At 40.4% G+C, this 23,987-nt stretch overlaps 1 long non-coding RNA gene across 2 annotated transcripts in view; it reads left to right on the top strand.

The window, feature by feature from the left end:
* LOC126849028 (uncharacterized) overlaps window positions 1-23,987 on the top strand; it is a 47,632-nt gene that overhangs the window by 17,184 nt on the left and 6,461 nt on the right. Inside the window, exons 1-2 of one of the 2 annotated variants that reach the window (XR_007687341.1) lie at window positions 20,604-21,305; window positions 21,488-21,594. This is a non-coding gene — a long non-coding RNA (uncharacterized LOC126849028). Of the gene's footprint in view, window positions 1-20,603; window positions 21,306-21,487; window positions 21,595-23,987 lie in introns of those variants that run through there. The other variant, XR_007687342.1, reaches the window with a different exon arrangement.

Raw genomic sequence — 23,987 nt, 5'->3', positions numbered from 1 at the left:
TATAATTGATACGATCGACGTTCGTCGAGTTAATAATCGTTGGAGAGCCGCGAAAAAGCGAACTTATTATAATATCGAAGAGACGCCTAGCGCGTTGCGGCTGCGCGATCTTTCATCCCATAAGCACGCTCTGATTATTTATGAACGTGCAAACGCACGCGGTGTACAATCGATTTCACGGAGGCAAATTAGCCGAGGCCGGTCGGGCCGACGCGGACGTTAAAATAATAACGCTCATCGCCTTAATGGTCAATAATAATTAGGGAAATTCTTACCGTCGGAAATTGGTCCTCGTAAGAACCTCTCCCGTTGCCGATCTCGCTTTATTTCATCGAATTACGCGGCTTAACGCCGATCGATGATCGCCAAAATTCTCGAATGGTGAAACTTTGGAATTAAGGAAGAACCGATACTTTTACGTGTGTAATGTTCATCGTCATAACAATCAATATCTCGAAATATTTCACATTTTCTCAGGGAAACTTATGCGATACAATGACGTTTATTATTCAATATTTCTATACGTCATTGATTGTCATTGCAGTCTATTAAAAAAAAAATTATCTAACAAAATTTATCAAATACACTAAAGCAAATTAACTCCATTTTTATTGTATTACTTTTTTTTCGGATTCTATGGTTCCAAGATTCTGGCAGATGATTAGATATACAAGGGGGAACCAATAACCGTGAACTGTTGCAAGAAATGAGAGTACCTTACTTGTCCGATTCTCCCATTATTACGGGAGCCGGGAAAGTTGGTCTGGTCTTTGAGGTTTAGAAAGTTAGGACATTACAGCCAAGATTAAAGCGAGAAAATTTGCGGGGAGAGGAGCGACGGCGCGGCGCTTTGGTAAACTCATGGCTCGGGAACGGAAGAAGGGCGTTTTAATGGGCCGCGATTAGCAAAGCGAGGCGCCAGGGAGCCGTAGACAGCAGAATCTCGAGAAACCACTTTTCACATATCCTTCGCGGTTCTGTTTCTTGATCGAGCGACGTTACCAATACTCGTGAGGGTACAAAGTTTCTCCGTAGATTCGTAGAATCTCTAATGTGCCAGCTTCTACCTCGGCGAAATTAATGATCGATACCCTTTTCATCTTTTGGAACATATCCGCTGAATGCGCAGTTTTCCCCGACAATTTTACGTATTCCTCACATCTTCCTTACGTTCCTATACGCATTGTAACTGTAATGTTGCATAAAAGCGCAGCTATAGAATATTTATAATGTAAAGTACTCGTATAAAAATGTCTACTTTTTAACGCATTTATATATATTATTATTACGTAAGCAATTTTGATAAGCAATTAAAATCCACGCTAGCTATTTTAAAATATTACACACATCACTTAAATAATAAATTTATTTAGAATGCTTTCACCTTGTTAAAGTCAAATCTCTCTTAGATCCGCATCACCGGAAGCTGAATGTGAAAGCGTTACGTTACAGCATCAATTTTCAACGATTCGATGTAAAATAGTCAAAGGCCGATTCAATTACAGCTCAAATCACACGTGCTCCGTTATACCGCGTAGTCTTGCCGATCAGACCCGGAGGGGTGGACAGTCATCGCCCGCTCGCTCGGGCCCGATTAAAATTCGCACGGATTCACACGATCGGTGATTACAAGCGGGACATAGAGCCGGCACTCTCGGGCTAGCTCGGCCCCGATACCATTTGCATTCTCGCGGCTCTGGTGACTGGCGGATCCTCGTACGTATTATTTCGCAGGACTGAGGGAAATGTGTAATTCAAATGAGTTACGAGCGGTATCGCACTCCTGGGAAGTAGGTGCTAAGCGGTCGAATATGTTGATAGAGCGTCAGCGATACGTCGGACCAGGAGGAGGTAGAATCGCGATGGGGTTGAAACACGGGCCTGGAACAAGAGGTACGGAGAAAGAGAGGGCACACTCCGACGGAATTGGGAGCCGCCGGGCGGCGTGGAGCAAGCGATGTAGAGGGGAACGGGCGGGGGAGAACTCTGTTTGTAATAGTCCGCGATGGTGCGAGGCGATGAGATGTGATCGCTCGGCGATGAGCTGTGGGCGACCTGATGGTCCCGCAGCGGTGCCCGCTGCTCAACTCTCTACCCCGACTATGTCTATACCGGATCCAGTTACCGCCTATGTGCTTATTCCCGCCAGTAACCACCACTGAATATCCGTCGCGGGCGTTCGCGAGCGTTAAATTTCGCGAATTTTAATATAATGGCGAGTAAAAAGCGAGGAAAGATCGACGAAGGTAATGTAATCTCACGGTGAGAAATTTTCTTCGTCGTTACCACGATCGGAACAATTATACTCGATTATGCTTTATCGAATGTGTACATGTTATTATTATTAATTAGCCTTTTCCCTTCTCTATGAAATAAAGTGCGTTAGGGAAAAGTAATAGTGATGACTCGCAGTACGATTAATATTCCACGAATGTTAAAAATCGTGTTTTCTAATCTGCGTTTACTAACGACAGATCTTCATGGTCTTGATGGACGATATCCTTAGCTGGCGCGGTAAAAGAACGGGCGATGCAAAGTGATAACATAATCAGGTGATAATGTGGCAGTCATATCTCATCGCGAGAAACCCAGCGCGAAGGTGCAGGCAGGAGGAAAGAATGAGGGGCGAGGGGGAAGAGAGAAAGAGGCATAAAGCGTGGCGTAGGAGAAATAGCGGTTGTAGGTGGAAGAAAGCGAGGAGTATCACGAGGGGCTCTCTCATTGGCTAGTTTACTCGGCATCTAGAGACCCTCTAGAAAGCTCAGACAACGGTAGGGAGTAAGCGACGAATGACAACACCATTCAAGAAGAGTGACTGTAGCGAACAGCCGTCGTTATCTCCTAAATAAGGGGGATGTCAGGGAGATCCGACGGTGATAACACTTGTTGAGATGCATTCTCATTATTCTCTACTAGATAATCATCGCCGCCAAATTAATTGAATTTTAAGCGGGAGAATATCGTATTGCTTCTACAGCAGGTATTCTCAGGCCTTATTCAAGGATCGCGTCCGCGTTTCGATTCGATCGACGACAGATATTGCGTTCTCGCCTTTCCCCGAATCGGTCAAATGATCAGAGACTATTTTTAATGAAACCGAGGATGTTTCAGGAATATAACGAGCTGCGTATATTAATACATAAACTCGATAAGACGAAATCAAAGCCCTTAACGTGAGAAATGATTACACACCGGTTAGAAGCGTACGTACGTTCGCTTTGTGCGCCCGGCGATAATCTTAAGCTTCTCCTCGGAGATGAAGCATCGCGAGGATGGATAAAAGTCTCGGAACACTTACGCACACGTGGCTTCGGACATCTCGTCGAGACACAATCTTGCAACACGCTCAGCATGTCGCGCGCGACGCTGGAATAACGCGCTGCCAATCATTCGTTCATGACCAATCGCGGGCGTAATGATGTTATGACGTGACGTGGGTGAGAGTTACGAAGCCGGGGCCGCAGCACAACAGGAGCAGAGCTTCGCAAGATGGGAATGTATCAAGTCCGAGTTAGGACGGCGGCCGCGCGAGCGAGCGAGCGAGCGAGCGAAGAGAGAACCTGCCTTCTCTCTCTCTCTCTCTCTCTCTCTCTCTCTCTCTCCTCTCTCTTCTCGACTTATTATTTGTAGCCACGTTGTGGTGGTTGCCGGCGCGCACCAGCATCCATTTAATCTCTCTCAGTGAGGAGCGTTTCTTTGATCAGCGCGCGACCGCATCTGCCTGGTAATATCTCAAGCCGGTCCTGCAACCGGCGTCCCGGGCGCGAGCTCCCCGTCTTGCCTGCACCGAGGCATTTGTTGCTGTCAACCAGCACCTCGGATAGTCTCTGTAGTCGTTGACTGCGTGCCCCGTTGCCTTCCCTTCCTCCTCTTCTCCTCCTTGCCATCCTTATTTTCCTTCGACTGCCCTCCGTTCCGACCGTGCCGGAGAAGTCGCGTGCGGAATGCAAACGTGACTTCAGGAGAGAAAATCTTATTCTTTTTCTTCTTTCTGCCCATCCTTCCCTTCTTTCTCCAGTCTTTCGGAATATCCAGTATATATGATTTTCTTTATACGAACAAATGTAGATTTAACGAAAATATGTTTAAATTAACAAATCTTCGTTATTCATTATATTAGAATTTAATAATATTGATTAATTTTTGTATAACAATTAATAATAAATAATCAAAAAGTTATGTAAAAAGAAAATTCGATGGTTTTTTTTTCCCGTCTTGTTCGTGGAATGAAAAGATCATAGTGTGGACAAGACAAAGGAAAATCTGCGTTTTGTAACAACCCGGAAGTAATCAATGCGGGCAATAATTTTTAATGCTTGATTCCACGATATGGTATATAAACTCTGAGCGCTCCTGCAGTTCCGCGAATCAATTAAGGCGCAGAAATTCCTAGCATAATTACCCGCGCAGCTAGAAATAATTTCCTGCTAGTATAATTCGTTAAGAGCATATAATTATTAACTGATTACAGGCAAATTAATTACGGACAATTAAGTAAATTTTAAAGGTAACCATATGTGACGGCTACCATCGCGAGAGGTTGCATTTTGAAAAATGCACAAGTGCATCTGGCAAAGTTAACTCGCTGCCACTATATATGTATATTCATAAGAGCGAAGTTTTTACGTTATAAAAAAAATACGCCTTCACGTTATCTCGAAAGGAATATTTATTGGTAAGTAAATATTTAATCGTTTATTAAATAATAAATTAATATAACATTGTTGTTCCTCGATTAAATAAATATCAAAAGTACAAAATCTTTGTTTTATAATTTTATCATTGAAACTTGTTTAAGAGAGAGATAAAATTAAGCGTATTTTATTTATATCAAAAGAAACATTTATATTATCTTGATAATTTCTGGTTATAAGATATTCGTTAATAAACACCATGAGAAAGAAGCGGGCAACAGAATGTAATATCCCCCCGTGTTGGAACGACTTGTTGGAAGAATATGTTGCGTAGCTTACACGCGCGAAAATACAAATACATATATATGGTAGTAATATGTAACGCACTTTGGAGTAATGTTACGTCAAAGCCAGCGCCACCGAAAATATGAGCCGGCTGCCGAGCGCTTCGCTAATGCCCGGCCATTTATTATGCTTACATTATTTCGAGATTATTAGTCTTCTCCACCTCTTCCCAAAAACTTTGTGTAATGTTTTGACTCGCGTATGGACCCGCTAATGTCGCTGCAAATAAGCGCAAAACGCGATTTTACGATATTCTTTGAACTTTTGCGACGGTAAAATCGACACGCGACACGCTATCTGCTGTAAGTCTTTCACAAATTATTCAGTAGAGAAATTTTATTTACTCAAGAATTAAATTGTGTTTTTAAATTGCAAGGTAGACATTCTATAATGCAGTATTGAATAAATGCGATATAATGAATAATATCTCTCTGATCTAAAACTCACCGGCTCGCTCAATTTATTTCGGGATATTTGCAACAAAGCCGGCAACCATAAATGTTTAAATGCTGATAACAAACAATAATCGAAACCGATAAGACCCCTCGTTCGCTGAGATCGGACCGAGGGTCGAGGAGAATTTGGAGTAACAAAAAAAAAAGTGGGTTGGCGAATACTCCATAAGAAAGCCGGGAGCTTTCAATGCGGGAGGGATAAGAAATTACAGTAGAACGGCAAAGTCGATTTAACGAATCGCCCTTTAAAAAAGGGTGATTTAAAAATACCGGTTTCCCTGCCTTTTACCCCTCTTTGTTCCATCCTTTACTCGCCGAACTTGTGACGAATCAAAATTGTCGATGCCGCGACTAACACAATGTATTCTACAGAATCGAGAGGTCATCTTTTTTTTTATCTTCGCCAGGTATCTAAAGGTTCCCCATTCCTTAGAAAGCAAATATAGATTTTACGGTATATTATCCACGTCCTCTCGATTGGATACTATCCTTTGACTCGCCCCATAGATTTGGGTGACTGTATTTATCTTGAGTCACTCATGAAGATGCCAGTTATTGAAAAATGCCTCTACTACGAGACACTGCAACCGACGATGATCTATGATCTTATTTATCAAGTATTTTTTTTTACCGGTGACATTTCAAAGTTTTACGCCTTAAATAAAAAATTAAAAAAAATTATAATACATATAATCATAATAAATCGCAATTTATTCTTACACGTACATACAGAATTCTGTATTTTTCAAAAGTATAAATATCTCTCTCTCTCTCTCTTGGATTTCTTCCAATGAAGGAAAAATGTAAAGCTGATGGATGTATAAGTTAAAATAGCTGTTTCAAATACAAATTCATTGCTCCTTCGAAATGGCCGTGTCACACAGCTGTCATTCAAAATTTCCCCGATGCGCGGTAGAATGTAGCGGAAAAATGTACAAAAGTTTTTTGTTTTAAAAATGAGTTTGTAACTCATCTCTTTGTGTAGGCACACCGAAATACCGTCCGCGGGGAAAACACACGAGAAAATCCCAGGTAACCGTATGTGAAACGTGAATTAGACAGCTGTCAAAGTCCTCTGTAGGAGAAGATGGAGTACTCATATATGTGGTGCGCGAAAGGGCATCAGAGAGCTTACGGAAGAGAGGAAAGAGAGGGGTTTGGCAGCCGGGCGAATGGATTTGGATGTAGAATGGAAGGCGAGGTAATAGTAGAAGAGAGGCGAACGAGGACGACAAGATCGGGGCGAGAGAAACGGAGAGCCGATGGAAAAGGGGACAAAAGGGTATAGAGGGGGTGAGCACTGATAAATACCTCGCCATTTCTCTTTGTGCTCCCCGGCGAGAGCACAAACACAAGGCGGCTCCCTCCGTTTCAACCCGAGAGTAGCTACCTAAACCTTACTCTCTTCTTATTCCACGTCTCTGTTCCTTATCCCTTCTCATCTCTCTTGTACTCGACTATTCCTTTTCCTCCATCATCGATTTTCCCCGTTGCTTCTTAAATATTTCACGATCGGCCTTGCCGGTTATTGAGGTGGTAACTAGCCGAATGCGTGAACGTTGACGAAAATCGATGATACATTTATAGCCTGTTATTAGATTTGATGACGGTATCAAAAATTCCTCATTTAAAAAAAAAAGAAAGAAAGAGAAGCTGTAATATAACGAGTGTCGAGTACAAAAGTTCAAGTACACGGTTCTATACGAAATCAACAATTATAGACTTAACTTTATTTGACTTTACTGATAGTCATGAATATTATGTGAAAAAAAAATTGTGATATTTTCTGAAAAAGCACTTTTCATCTGTATGCTTGTCAGATGACTTATGACTGATAAAATAATGAAACATTGTAAATTAGAGATGCTCTAATTTTCTAACCGGGGTAAATCGCTTGTTTCCGAAAGGCGAGAGATAAAACGATCGAGCAATTAAGGCGGCTCTTCTTTTGGAAGATTTTCTCCTCATCGTGGACTCGCACGAATGGCGGCGAATGCTCGATTTCTCTCCCCAGGATTGGTTTTAAAATTAATGCTGTTTCTCCGTTTCGGCTCCTAATGGCTTCTGGGAGGAGCCCTGCGAGAACCAATCGCCTCCTGCAGTCAACCTGCCTTGAAGTGAAAGCACGACACCCACGAAACGATGTCGGTCATGTAAGATTAGGCCTCGTTCGATCTTTCGCGCCCTTCTTTCTTGTTTTATTCATCGGGTCATTGAATTATCCTCATTACGTGACGATTCTCCTATGGGGCCCTTTAATTAAGCATTCAAATCCGCGCTCGTTAATGCACTAAGAACGCGCTTATCAAGCAGACATTCATTTACGTATTCACTTCGTGAAAGATCCTTTATATGAACAGCATCTCGTGTCAATTCTTCATGCATATACTTATAAATATTAGCGTATAATATCCAATCAAAATTTATTTATTTTTTTTTTTACATTTATTAATCTCATCTCATCGATCGAGTTCATTACCGCGAAAAATCGAGACAGAGTGCGTGTAAGCGCATATTTTTAATCCCTCTTCGAATCCCCAAGAAATAACTGTTCCTCTTCTCCAGCGGTGCAAATACTCTCCTCGGCCGTTCCATTCCTCGCGAATATCGATATCGTGCCGATTACTCATCCGCCTTGCAACTTTGTATCCACCGCGGAGTCCCGTTACCGCGCACGTTGTTGCAACAACGAGATCCCACGACGAGAATCTCGGGTCCTGACAAAGGCCGCATCGCGAACGTACCTGGCGTTTAGTGCATACATAGAATCGTGGGCGTGCAGGATGTTGCGTAGGCCACCGAGGATTAAGCAGATTAAGACGTCAGGCGCCCGCGGCGCTTGATTAATGCACGGCATTCACAGAAACGAAAAGATTCCCCGCTCTTTGTACAGTTGTTGCAGTGGGGAATGCGTCGGAAATTGCGCTCGCCTTTTCCACTTGATCTAAGGAAGCTAGGAATCGTCACCGTGACTCGCGTTTATTGCCATCTCTTCCCGATATCCTCTCTCGCGTTCCTCAATTAATTTTTTAATTGAACGAATAAATTTTATGCGTTTATAATAAATTTTAAATATTGCAAATTTAATAATTAATAATCATCAAATAATTTCGATGACAAAGTTTTATTCTGATGTAAGAGCAGATATCGATGCGACATCAAGATGAATCTCCCGATGGTCGTTAATTAGATAACACAATGATAACAATGAGAGATGTGAGGATGCAACAAAACTATACAAAAATAATGAGGCCATGCGGATAAATTGCGAGGAAATATAAGTATACCGTTCAAGATCGTCTTTCTCGATAAGGAGATTTCAGTCTTTAACAAGAGCGCATATTCCAGTTTTATAAACTTGACAACTCACTCTTTTACTTTGCTGCTCGTATATAATTATTGCACGGGTAGTAAAGGAAAGGAGAGCAACTTTGTAGGATATTATCCGCTTATAGTTAGTTACTGTAATGAGGCAATCATCTTTTTTTCCGAGAAATCACCTGTCAGCCAGTCATCGATGGCAGCTGCGCCAGATTGATTCTCGGAATATTAGTTTCCGAAATAAAAAGAGCGTTAATACGATGATTTAATTAGGACACCAAGATCTCTCGATGGGTATTTAATGTATCTCTAAACAATAGTCGCTTTGATTTTGCGTGATCATAAAGATTTATATTTATTAATTTTTATAATTTTATTATATTATATATATATATATTAATATAATTTATATATATATATTTATTTATAATATTTTGTTTCAAATTATATATTAATCTGTTTTAAGGGATTTATTTTGAATTATTATAATGAATTATAAATTAATAAATATAGATTTTTATGATCACGCAAAATCAAATATATATATTAGATAAATATATATATTAGATAAATTGCTTGTTTTTTTTTTTTTACAAATGGGACGTTTTACAGGAATTTAAAGAAATAGAAAGAATTTACTGACATTTGTCAATATTACAAGTCATCCAGACAAAAATTCATATCTCTTGGAATATTTGTGACCTTGAAATGCATAATTTTAAAAGAGTGAACACAATTGATCTCTATCTTTATCTTCTAACTGGCCAAAGGGCTACCTGAAAATTGAAATGTCTCGAAAATAGATAACTCGTCGTCAGTTCGGAAGTGGACTATTAATAGGTACAAGCGCTTCGACCTTCGGGAAAAGGATGAGCATGATGAATAGCGTTCGAAGAATGACAAGCCTATGTAAGCGTGATATCTTTCACGTAAAGAAAAATGTTCTTTTTATGGATAATTTGATTTTATAATTCGATTACAGTTCAAATTATTACGAATAAAATAAAAATCCCATATTAATTATTATTTTTTTTTAATCTATCAAAAGAATGAAAATTATTTAACGTCATATCACACGTTCATTCTTTTTTATCTAAAAATATTCGTGTTATTAAAGGTGCAACTTTTAGATAAACGTCATATTGTGAAAAACTTTATCTCGATAAGCGCGCAGGTATCTTGGAGCGCGATTCCCACATAGATTCCCACTGTGCATGAGGCGTCCGAAAGACATCCAATTGAAACGTTCACAGGAGCAAAGGATGGATAGTTGTCACTCAAACGAGACATTCGACCGAGCCTAAGGTTGCCATTTTGAATTCCTTCGCAGTGGTCAATCTCGAGGCCGAGTTTGAGGAATCGTAGGCGGAGATGAGGGCTCCACGCGGCGCGGAGAGAACGCGAACGGGAGAAAGAGAGATCGGAGCTCCTCGCTGGTAGGATGGATGCCGTCGTACGTTGGTACAGGCGCAGAGAAACCGTGTACGCGCCGCCGACCTGTACCCCGTACAAGGATACACCCTATTCCGACTGGTGGATAAACGCGGTAAGAGAGAGGCGCGGCCCACAGTATCATTTATCATTGTGGGAGCTCATTAAGGCCGAATCTGCCGCACGCTGATCGTTTGGGATTACACTTTCCTCCTCGTATCCCTTCGTAGCGCTTAACCCCCTGAGCAACCCTGATCCCTTTCCTTCTTTCTTCTTCTTTCATTCGTTATCTCCTTTTTTCGACCGAGTATGGCTCGCGCTTTCGCTTATCGTCCTCTTGTCAAAGGAAAACCAGCATCCACGCATTGAAATCTCGCTGTAGATAACGTGCTTGTATCTCGACAAAAGTATAATTTTTTTTTTTTTTTAAATTGTATTATGAATTTAATATTCTTCTGTGGGCAGTGCGCACACATATAAAGTATATAAATATTCGATCTACGTAAAGCACTTAAAGCGCTTTAATACAGTTATCTTATTTCGGTATACAGTTTCGGCATTCCTTCTTCTTTTCTATTTTAATTTCGTAAGATCCTAAAATTATAGATTTCTTTCAATATTGAGCAATCGTAGGAATCTCTAAGTCCGGCAACTTTTACAGACGCCATTTACGCGCTCGTCGTTCTTCATGCTGGACTTACATGCTGACCTCACTCGGTTTTTCCAAAGGCCTCCGGCGAAATCCGACGGATGGTGCATTAGCTCGCTCGGACCAGCCTAATGACGCCACCACATCCCCATAGGGAACCTTCGTTCGCGCTCGTGATTTCTTCTTCTCTTCTTTCTGTTACACCAGTTCGGCCACGAGCAATCCATCACCAGGTGAAAAAAGTCTCTCTTTATATCGTGCTAGTAGAAATGTGCCGCTTGCTTCTTTCTACGTTGTCATCTATTACCAGTACTCTCTTCGGCTTCTCCCTCGTATTCGAAACTTTACAGCGCGCGTCTTGAGACGAAAATATCGCTTATAATTTGTATATATCCAATCGCAATCCGATAAGATGCCACAGTTTCTTATCCGGATTGAATTTATGGATCAAGATATATTTTAGAAAAATATATTATTTCTTATTATTTCTTATATACTATTAGTCTCTCTCTATCATTTTATTATAGTATATACAATATATTATATATATATATATATATATATATATTATTTTATATACTATTAATCTCTCTGCAAATATATTAATTCATGTATAATTAAAATAAAAATATGTACGATTAAAATTATCAAATCGACAAATGACATGTGCATTTGCGAAATCGAGAATAAATTCTCGCAAAGTATAAAGACGATGGCAGAAAATATTTATCGCACTCAAAGCAAATACACACATGAAACTATCAACATTTCTTCGAAGTTTTTTCCTCAGACTTTTCCCGGTTAAGTTGTATTCCGAGCCACTCTATCGTCTTTCGCTTTTTGCCACGATACTCTCTTTACCGTGTCGGATAGCAGGAGCTCGAAGCCCGTACTAGTGAGAAATGCCGCTAGTTTTATTTTGCCAGTTCCCTACGTTAGCGATTTTTCCATCACCGCGGCGAGATATTTCACCGACAATCTAAGAGTCGCAAATGGAGTCCACAATGAGGCAGAAATGGCTTGGTGCTCTGATGGCCCTCGCATTTGTCTTCACTCTGTTCCTTCCCCCTCCCCTCCCCCCCCCGGTTCTCCCTCTCCTTCTTTCGGTCTCCGAACACGCGCCTTTCGCTCTCCCGCCTCCCGGTCTTTCTTGCCACCCTATGGGAAAAAGCGCGATCAACTGTGCCGGTACGTCACGATCGCTGCTCGACTAACCCCCATGCATTAAATTTCAAACGATCGTCCGAGCATTAAAAAGTGCTTTCCTCGGAAATGCGAGAATTACTCGGGGCAACCGAGTCTTTACCGATATTAAGCGCTTCGGGGGCTCGCTAACGTTACATTACATGCGCTGTAAAAAGAGGAGATGACAATCCAGTCTGGAAGACAAAATAGACGCATGCAAGTGGACGCTCATGCCACCACCGTAGTGGCCATAGCGAGCAACGTTATTTCCGCAATTATAAGCCCATCAGCGGCAAACGAAGCTTCGTGTTTTTGTGACGGCTGGCACGGAGTGGACTGGAAATAAGGCGGACAGAGGGACGAAAGCATAGGAGAGATAACGCTCGTGTACTTGGTGTAGAGCGGACATATACATGCACACACATACACATACACATACACATAGACGACCACGTACACCGATCACGTCGGCTACTCAAGAGGCACAGCGACGCGGTAACGCGGGCATTTCGTGCATCAAGGACGGTCTGATGCGATTTTAATCATGGACACCCCTCTCGCTTTTTCTCCGCCCGCGGCCCCGGCTGCCAACAACATTTCCAAGTCCAACCCCCTCGCCACGCCGGTGTAAAACCGATTAATTTCATTGCTCTACCCTACGCGCAGTACGTATCAAAAGAACTCTTGAAAGCCTGACTGACAACCCACGTATTCATATTTCATGACTTTTTGCTCGAGCAATTTATTAATCTTTTATTATCCATAATTAGGGGCAAAATAGTGAATTAATTAAGAGCAAAGAAACCCGTTTCCATATGCTGTATAATACAGCTCGCTCAAGCCTTATTGCTATCGTTTCAAAATAACTTCCTGCTGCGCACACATCTTCTATACATCTTTTAATTCCAATAAGAAATTTCCTCGCGGAAGAGACACTTCTCGTGCCGCTATAATAGTTAATAACGCATCGAGAGTATTTATCGTTGGTCCGAAGCAACTGCTTCTAGATCTATCCCGAGCACATTGACCGCGACAGTTGCACAACTACCATTGTTTGTGCACGGCGGAAGAGTTCAGGAAGGACAAGCCGAGTGTCACCGGCGGCCTTAGAATATACAGGCAGGCGACATAAATATGCATGTCTCCGCGGGCCCATGGCTCATGTGCCGGTGATCGTTATATCTCCATCTGACCGGAGACTGGAAGGGATAAAGGGGTGGGCGAGGAAGATGGCAAGGGGGAGGGGGAGGAGGAGGGGGAAGGTTTAGTGGTGGTCCAGTAATACATTCAAAGTTGGACGTAGGGACTGCGGGGACAGAAAGGGGAATGCGGAGAGACTCTCGGATGGTGTTGGAAAGAGGAGGAGAGATAGGAGAGAGAGAGAGAGAGAGAGAGAGAGAGAGAGAGAGAGAGTGTGGTGAAGTAGGTGGACATGAGATGGTGAAGGGGTGAGGGAGGGGGAGGGGGGAGAGGGGAAAGGCCGCGGGAGGCAGAGAGGGAGGTTTCTCGTGTTTCATTTCCTGAGCTCCTATATAACTTTGTGCTCAACTCGACACCAGATTAATAACGGCCCCACCTATCCTATTCTATCCCAACCCGAACAAGTTCGTGCTGTGTGTACACTCCGTGTGCTGTGCGCACGAAGCCTGCTCGTATCACTTCTCTACTCTCTTTCTCTCTCTCTCTCTCTCTTTCTTGCTCTCTTCATCTCGCACCCTTTCATTCTCTTTCTCTGTTTCTCTCTCCGTTTTTTCTCTTTCTCTCTCTCTCTCTCTCTCTCTCTACCTCTTTGTCTCTCGCTGGATGCGCGACACGGTTGAAAATTCTGAACGTGTTACCGATCCATCCATAGACACTGGCACGCCCTGACAAACCGACATGCTGAAAACTCCAACGCGGCTGACCAATGCGATCCGTACACCGAACCGGAGTAATCATATTTCATATCGCGATGGCTAACCTGTTATTTGTTGTTCGGACACGCCGTTGTACGTGTCGTTAGACCGATAGACAGTATTTGATAGAGGTAAGAACGCAAGTAACACGCTTGTGAATCACTTATTTATAAGAATTTTAAAGCGAAAGAGAAGTAGAAGAGACAAATTTTATTTTCAATCAAACATTTCTCTTTATAGATCGTGCACTTAAACATAAACACAATTCTTAGTCTAATTTCGATAAGATGTGCTATCGTCGATAAGCAGTTTTATAAATGCTTTTACAGTACGCTGCATAATAAGATTGCTTATTAAATATGTAAAAAATATGGCAAGTTAATAACAGCTCTCATTATACTTGCACATTGTTAAGTAGCAGCAGCGAAGAGAAAAGGTAGCTCAAGTTATGAAGCATATCATCAGGATACTTTCAAAGAGGGGTATCGAAATTAATCACGAAATCACCGGATTGGCCGAATCTTTTCTTGTGTGAAATAATTACGGACTAACTTTCCACGCGATCGCACGCACTTCGCTTTGACGTTTCAAATTTGAACGTCCAATTTTATTTTTACTCAAAAAGCACATGTACAATGAATGTATAATTAAAGATTCGCCAAAAATATGTAGAAAGATATATGGGATCCAAGGAAATTCAGATTTTTATATATACAAAATTTCAAAATTTCCTGTGCAGTGTTCTTGACGTAGTGTTTATTTTTTTTTTTAATTATATTAACTCAAATATAATACTTGTGTGTGTACTTCAGCTGACAGTGTTCATTTTTTTTCCACAAAATATTTTCGGAAATCTAAAATCTCTTTCAAATGTTTCTACGTGTAAATATTGTAACATTTTGCGATACATCTAGAACACTCGATAATTTTATAGGATGTAACCTTTTCCATTTTTCCCTGAAAATGTTTTATCACGCGTTTCTTTCGACGCTTCACGTCTGATCTGAGTTCACGATGATAATGGCTGCTTCGCGTGCGGCAATTTATGTACCGTAGACACGTTATCGCGTATTGGTATGTGGCGCCGATTCGATGAAACACATCATATCGTAAATAGATGTAGAAAACCGAGGAGAGAGATTTGCTTGAAAGAATTTATATATCAATATTCTAGATTCAATTTATCAAATTATCTTTAATAATATTTATCTATAAAAGCGTACGAGTTTCTCATAGCAAGACTTCTTCGATGTAATGTACTATTTGACTGCCTCTTTGACTATCTCTCTCGCAGTGAGCAACATATTTTTTTAAACCTGTAATTTGTCTAGATTATCTAGAATTTTTAATTTTTTTTTTTTTTTAACATATCTATGTTATTCTTTTTAAAACTTGACCGAGTTTATCATCGTGACGTGCGTGTCCAGATTTATACACTGTAGACACGTTATTGCTTATTGCTTATGTACGATGCCAGTTCACATCATATTGTAGACAGATATATATATATATATATATACAAGCAGCACTCGAAGAAATACGCTCACGTATCTACGATACGTATGCGAGTGACGTTGCAGCAACACAGGGTGGAATGGAGAAGATTATAGGCACGCGACGCGGAGAGGATATTCCGGTAATGCGCATTTGATTACAGCGTTCAGAACCATAACTTGGCCGGGCCAGCCATTTTAGCTAATTCCCATTGATATGTAACATGCTTTACAAATTTAATAAATTCCATACTAACTAAGAGAGTATATAAATATCGCGTGCTCGTAATATTTTACAAAAAAATTTTTTCCATAATATAACAATTTTGTTTATGTATTAAAAATTTATTTTATATTTAATTTGTGCGTTTCGATAAATGTAAACGTGGATTTAGCAACAATAAATAATAATAGCAAGTGTTAAATCTGCGATCGCTCGATTTCTCGGCGACCATAGTAGCCCATGACCGCGAACAACGCGTACGATGTTCTTACGAGACGGGATAAAACGAAATGGGATAAGAGGAGGAGCGATAATGATGATAATGTTGATGATCGTTACCATGGCGGCGCATCGTCCATGTTAACTCTCTCGCCGTGATTTCCGCGGCTACAACTTGAATGAAAAAGGAGACATTACGCGCGGTGGAATTTCGCTAATGCGCGCCTATGATTTATTATATTGCGCGCGGCAAAATATTTGATATTACGTTACGAAAGTGGGATGTGTTTATGGCACTTTCGTTATATTATATTACGCCATATAATTATAAAGGCATTACAACGCACAGACACACTTGGCGAAACCGCATAGCGCGTCTTTTTTTTCTCTCTCTCTCTTTTTGCGATAATTCAAGTCTCTAATATTACTTAGTCGATCATCTCGGCTGAACGAGCCGCTATTTGCGCGGTATAATAGAATTTGTCGGTGGCAAGATCGAATGCTAAATGCGTATAACACTTTAATAGAACAGCCAAGATTTATCTGTACATTAGTCTAGGGCATTTCTCTCCGTCGTCGAGCTGCCAATATTAACACGTACGAAAGTGAATTACTGCGCATCAACATGCATTCCCAAACACATTCCCCGTGACGTATAAAAGATGATCGTCCATTAACAGGTAAATCGTACCTCGAATCTGAATGGCTCTCTCCTCTTTCCATCTGATTGTTGTAACTCAGCCCGCGAGCGTATAATCGTTCGCCTCGCGATGGAACAGGAGCATTTTTGCATCCAGATACGGGCACGGTGTCGTAGACAGGCGGACGGCAGCGGGAAGAAGACCATTTAAAAAGTAAGGGACATTATTTCACGTAGTCGGTTATGTATTATTTTACGGCTCTCCGAAGCGATCCAAGACGGTAGCACGATAAGATAGATGGCGGACATTATTTTGGATATACTAACGGATGCTCGTTCTTATTAATTTAATTGCTCGCCATTACAGCATGCAATGCATAGCTAATTAAACTCGAATGAAAATAAATGTACTTCGACATCGGGATCCGACCGCGGGGCCATTCAAGAGTGATGATATTATAATTACTGCCTAGAGTGGGCGAAATGCGCCGTGTATTTATTAAGCGCAGTTTAGTGACGTAATAAACGCATACACATTATTGACAAATACTTTTGCTGCTTCGTTTAATTGAGATTCTTATACGTTTAATTCTGATGCACTCCTTGCAACGTGCATAGTGAAAAATGATTACTAGATTTTATATATAGATTGTATTGTTATCAATGACTTCAATTATCGTATCGAGATTACCTGCATTTATCTAAAAAATTGGATTTTCCCAAAATTGTATCGACTCTTGTTTCTCTCAGCAAACAACTTTCAGCGTACTTAGCGATGTTGTCGTCAAAACGATCGACCCCGCGCAAAGATCACTCACCTAGATCTGCGTACTCTGACGGTAGCAGTCTAGTACCTAAACTCTGGCAAACCTCTGACAAGGGCCTCGGTAATGAATTCGGAAAGAGCAATCAGTAGCGCGCGCCGGCAAGGGATGTCTTCAGAGTCGGAAAGCAGCGCTCCGGCGGCGCTCACGGAACGAGGAGGGTAAAGTAGCTCCGTTTCAGAGGCAGAGAGGAAGCAGGAAGGAAAGGGGGACGAAAGAGGGCGGATGTGACGCGGAATGATGGAGCGCGGACCGTGGAGAAAAATGAGAGTGGCGGAAAGGCGAGGGTGGAGGGACGCTGATGGATCGGTGCTCCTCCCTTCGTTGCACCCTCTCGCCCGCTCTCTCACTCACTCTCTCTCTTTCTCTCTTCCAAAGCCCGCCGACTTCCACCCCTGTGAGCCATCCTCCGCCACGTTCAGGCTCGCGCTCCCAGGGGTGGAAAAGCCCCGCAATATTACTCATAGTCGGTGGGCCTCGCTTTTCTCTCTGTTTCTCCCTTTTTCTCCGTCCCCGTTGCTCCCGCGTAGCGCATTACGTTCGCCATACCTCCCAACCATCGTCGTCTCGCTGCCGTGGAGAACAGGGAGCCCTAGGTTCAGATTATTTATTCATAGTCGATTTTCTGAAAATAACATCCAATTTTGCGATTCTTTGCATCGCTATTTAAAACTTTCGATGAAAGCGCCAAGTGTGATCCTCTCTTTAAAAGTGATATCATAGTTGCAATTCGTACTTTCTTCAACTGAATCAATGAAAATGATAATGATTAAAGCAGTGACAAAATTTTTACTCAAACACACTTTGTTCCTTCGTCTTATGTTCCACTGAAATGAATATAGTAATAAATTTTCAATAAATTGTAAAATCAGCTACTAATTAATTTTTTTCAGTGAGATTTCAGTTCTTTAAGTGCTGTACTTATAATTGAAACCATTACTTATCAGTGACAATGTACACTTGACTCCATTGAAAAAATACACAGTTAGAGAGAAAGACATCAAGAGTTGATGAATAATCAATTAATTTTATCGCATTGTGATGTTAAGTTAAATAACGATAAATCGTTTATTTGTTTTAACCGATTCGATCTTAAGCGACGAAATCCGTTTTATTTATATTCATTCGCGCTTATGCTTTCAGTTAAAATCTCAATGACAGTGATAAAATTCTTTTATACGTTATTGTTATAAAAATGTTTGCCCCTCGTCGTGCAATCTTGTACGTTATACGACAAATCTGTTAGCCAACGAGTCACCAACAAATCCCTATATTTATTTGTTGTCTGATGCAAAACCCATATGTTTTACACCTACCTTTTTTGATCCGATAAATTATAAGCTTGCGTTGCAGCGGATTCCTGTCATCCGTCTGACACGTTTGCCGAACGTATGATTGGACAACGAGCACTGATCGGAATTACGCGTCGCTTTTACGGTTCTGACTTTTCACTCGATCAGTAAATTTGGAAAGTATCGAACGACAGCTTAAACATAATCCTAGCTAGGAGCGCACGAGATTTATGACATATCCGCAATAATCCAAAACTGATTGTCATAATAGCGTTGAATTGATTTTAACATGTGATTGCATATATATATATATATATATATATATATATATATATAAATATATATATACATATATATAGCATATGTTATTAGGCGGAAATTAATAATCTTGGTACTTCTTTTTCTGTATAAGTAAAGGGATAAAATATATAAAATTAGAATGTTGAAACAATTCTTTATTTATTTTAAAATTGTTTTATAATTCTAAATGATTATCAAGACGCGATATTTTTTTCCGAGTGTACTCGAAAATTAATCAACTATACGGATGGCTTTAACCAAAATTACTCTCACGATGGAACTCGCGGATGGGGGAGGATAGTCTGACTATCGGCTGGCAGTGAGACTCGAGCTTTTGCATCGTCCGCGCGATTCGGCTCTGGTGGCAGCACCGACCGCCATTACTCAACTATTCACTCGGTAACGCAATCATACGTCACAAAGGCCTTTCATTTGCAAGCGCATTGTGGAAACCCGGCGATATTAATTGCCGCGGCTCGTTACCCTCTCCAGTCCCTCTCCTCCTCCTCCTCCTCCCCCTCACACCCCCTCTTTCCCTCCCTCCCGTGGGAGTTCTCGACCGCCCCCGCAGCCCGCATTCAGCACCTACCACCCCTGCTCTGCCTACCCCAGCCCCGCGAGTCCCTCTTCCACGAACTAGAGCTCCGAATATTCCGCGTATTACGTATTCCGCTCTCATACGGTTCTGTCCTGTGTTGGCAGCAGAGCACCCCTCGATTTCGCCCCGTGTCCCCCTATGCAAACTCGTCGCACAGGCGGCTGCTTCCAAACACTCTCGCGCGCGACAAACGCAACCCCAAAAGAGCGTCTAAAATGTTTGCGGGTACAAGAGATGTTTTTTAAACACGCCATTTGTCAGGTGACACTGAATGTCGCGAAACAATGATACGGTGGTAGCAGATGACGAATTCTGAGGCGTAATGTTTTTGCGCATTATATTGGTTCAAACAATTTATATCAAAGATGTGGGGAGGTGGGGGAGGAGGGCGATTCATGGGTCAAATATCTATTTACAGGCGGAGAGATTTGTGTGGGATTTATATTTATTTAATAATCTACTGATAATATATTCTCTCTGCTTAATGGAGAAAGTTTTGATACATCGGTTAATTATGTAAATCTCAACGTTAGGTAGTAATAATACGAATATAAAAGGAAATGTAAAATACATAAAGATACATAAAGATGTATCATTAATCGAATTATATTTAAATTAAAAATTTATTAAAATATTTTCAGTTGAGAAGTTCTATTTTCGATTACAATAGTTTATCGGATGCCATTTTTTGCTTTCTACTGAAATAAATCTTTGCTACTTTTACTGTTCGCTTGGTAGAACATGACCTTATTGGGTATACGAGCGTGAAAGGCTCTCAAAGCATTCTTGCGTGTGACAAATACAAACATTTACAAACGCCATTCCACTCATCATTGCAAAGATTAATCTTGCCGCAGTGGCAAGAGAATACTGTTATCTCTCATAGATGAATAAAGCAAAGTTAAAGTTAATTAGCCTAGTTCTACATGTCATTTTTCTTGATGAACGTCAATGAATAATGACGCAAGAGTAGTCTACATTGCAACGATAAAAATAAAGATTTCTATTATAAATTAATTATTACTATTATTATTATTAATATTATTATTATATTCACATTACATTGATATACACCAACTTATCTAATTTATTATTTGCAAATTTAAATTCGTTACAAAAATGTTTTCCAGGGATATAAAATTTTTTCACAATTAATTATAGTATTGAAATACTTAACAATATCAATATATATCACTAAATCTCAATTACTTTAATTCGTAAGTCGAACCAAAACAGTTGTAATTATTTCACATTATTGTGTCGATATTGTGTCGATAAATCTTATAACTTATAAGCATATCAGCTATCATGCTGGATGACACCTCTGAAAAATGGCGGTCAGTCGTAGATACGCCATAAGGATTGAAGCGGCGCGACAGATTCCAATGCGTTTGCCTTTGGGTCTGTCGATCCTCGTCAAAGTTCGTGGGATTTCGTATAAAGCTCCGTCACAGCTGCCTGGTGGAATGGAAGATGGTGGTCGGATGAAGAAGGTTGCGGCAGCTGCTGGTCCGAAAACAGCGGATTCGTAAGCTCGAGCGCGAGTCGTTCAAAAAAACCGATGCGTGACGTTTGACAGATCGTCACTATAACAAAGGGGAAGGCTCTGTTTTTCCACGCTTGTTCTCCTCTCTCGCATCCTCAGTTGATTTGAACTTGTATCGCTTGTCTCTATCCTTTCGCATCTCACAACTACAGCTCAAGAACAAAGATATCAAGTTGATGGATGCTTGTCGGACTATTTCGAATTTCTACCTGCTAAATATAATTAATATCTTCATTTTCTTCTCTTCAGTGTATGGTAAGATAGGAAATAGATATATAATTATATCGGCTTCTATAGCCATAATAATCTCTTATAATAATTAACTACATTAAATGTAACCAAGTATTGAGATATTTCACAACTACACATAATCCATATTTCATAATTAATAAGTAAAAATTAATATTACAAGTTTACGTTGCGATCTTTGTTTCAAGGCTATTCTAAGACTACACGGCTATTCCAAGGTTGATGCTGAAAACATTTTACTCAACGGAAAGGGGACTATTAATCACTTTCTGGATTGCTCTGCTACTGAAGAAAAGTAATTATGATGTCCTAAAATACTATCGCGCAAACTTTTAACCAGAAACGTATAAAGTTGGTACAAAGATAAGAACATTTTAAAAGACTTTTCGCAGAGAGTCTCATACGTAGCATTTAATTTTATTTTAAATATTGTCATGTGATTTTAAATAAATATATTTTGCGTAATTTATATGATTTAATACTTTTCCAATTAATTTGATCATCGTTTAAAGCCGCGAGAAACAATTCTATCACTTTTAGCATCTTTATCTCAGAGTCGCCTCTTTACATTTGATAACTGAAATTTAGTAACCAGTTGTTTTACTTGCGCCTGCTTTGGGCATGAACAAAATGGGCTCTTTTCACATTATGTATCCGGCATATTATGTATCCGGCCTTACCTACCTATCCACGCAGGAGCAAACCGGTCATCATCATTACGTTGCCAGGAATCGCAATATTATGCTTTATCTCAGTAGCACTTCTTATATATAGTAGTTATATGAGCGATACAAAGGGGGTACAGTAGATCATTAAATATGCAAGAGTCGAATTTGAATAATGAGATCTTAATGATACTGTTGTAATTCAGCCGAAAGTAGAAGCTGCATTCACAATAAGCTCCAGAAATGACATCGCAAATATTTGTCGACCAATGTTCTATAAAGATAATGGAAGAAAATCATTCATTTCGATGTACAAACTCAAAAATGGCTAATAATCGTCGCAAATTATCATCGGCTCATCGAAAATGGTCAATTATTACATTTGTCGTACTTTAATCTTACGGAAAATGACTAATTAATTTAAAACGTATGACAAGTCATGTACATTAAAAATTGATAATGATATACTACTGTGTATATATAAATATATATGTACTGACATATGCCGTATAATATTGAAAAATTTATTAACGTAAGTTCTTTTTTACAAAAAAAAAAAAAAAATTTAAGCAATTTCTCTGAAGAGCTAAAAACGTTCTACTTGCACACTTTATTTGTTCTTGCTGTTGCGAGGTAACGGTGAGCTGTTTGGAAACCGAAAGACGTTAATAATGACTGTGTCAACCTGGGTGAAATACAAGTTGGCAAACGGGAAAATGCCGACAGATAGTCAGTGAACCGTTTATTAATCGCGCATGTGCCACAGATAACTTTTACCGAAATTGAAAATGTCACGTGTCACGTATCGCTCGTGAAAAAGCTAAAAACGCCCGTTGTAATTCAACATTGGATTGATGAAGATGGGTTCTGATTACATTATTTGCTCGCGCGTTTGTTTCTGCAGGGGGATAACGGTAAAGTCTGAAAATTGAAGAGCATTAATAACGGTTGGATTGCCCGATCGAACTCGCGCTCTAGCGGGAGGCTGGATGTGAAAGTGGAATGAGAAACGATCCGCGGGTGGGTGAGTGTCACGGAGGGAGCTCGGATGAACCGTGAAGAAGGATGGAGGAGGGAGGAGGGGGAGGGGACACTAGGAGAGAGTCTTGCGAGGCCTCGGGAGGGTGAAGCGAATAGACGTAGCTGCTGGACGCCGCCGTGTAATTTATTTCCCTTCGCTTCCGCGTCGCGGACGAACGTTGGATCGACGGGGGGTTACCCGCGTGCGCTACACGCCCCGATGAACCAATCCCATACTGCCACCACAGTCTTTCATCCGCGAACCACCCTCGGAAGAGCGGCAAAAATTTTAAGAAAATCGCAAACCGTGATAAATCATGCTGGCGCTTTTATGCAGCAAGTGAAACAAAGGCGAGAAAAAATATTTCTTATGTAAGCAAGTTTTATCTCTTCAAGTTAATTAATTTTTTTCATCAAGCGAGTATTTATTATATATATATATATATATATATATATATATATATATTAAAATAAAATATAATAAATTAATCTAATTTATAGAGATAAGAAAAAAAGAAACAAAGAAAAAGAAAATATCGAATAAAAAACTACAAACAATTATATTTGAGATTTTAGTAGTTGCAAATTCTAGTTGTATAAAAGTAATAATTTATCTCCTCTTTCATCAGGAAAATGGAGCGACCAATCAAACGATTACTTACCTTCCATCCGTTAAACGCTAGAGCGATTAATGTTCGGTCGAAAGTTGTTACCGGCAAAATGGTATTTTTCTCTCTCTTTTTTTTTTATCGATCTGTGCGTGCACTATTCTTGTTGAAATTCGACGAAACGAGAATGATACTTTGATAAAGGAGTTGGTGTTGCACAATGTCAGGTGTTGGTGCGCTGCCGGCTCTAATTAAAAAGCCGTGTCGGCAGCGGCATCATGGAAGACCCCAGGACGTAACCTTTTTTTTCGTTATTTTTTTTCATTTTTGAAATGGCCGCTCGTCGAGCACGCTTATATAATACCAACAAGCTGCAGAACCATCCCCAACCCTTC

Source organism: Cataglyphis hispanica, chromosome 4, assembly GCF_021464435.1.
Source record: "Cataglyphis hispanica isolate Lineage 1 chromosome 4, ULB_Chis1_1.0, whole genome shotgun sequence".
NCBI lineage: Eukaryota > Metazoa > Arthropoda > Insecta > Hymenoptera > Formicidae > Cataglyphis > Cataglyphis hispanica.
The sequence above is the reverse complement of the archived record's forward strand: the minus strand, read 5'-3'. Positions and strand labels throughout refer to the sequence as shown.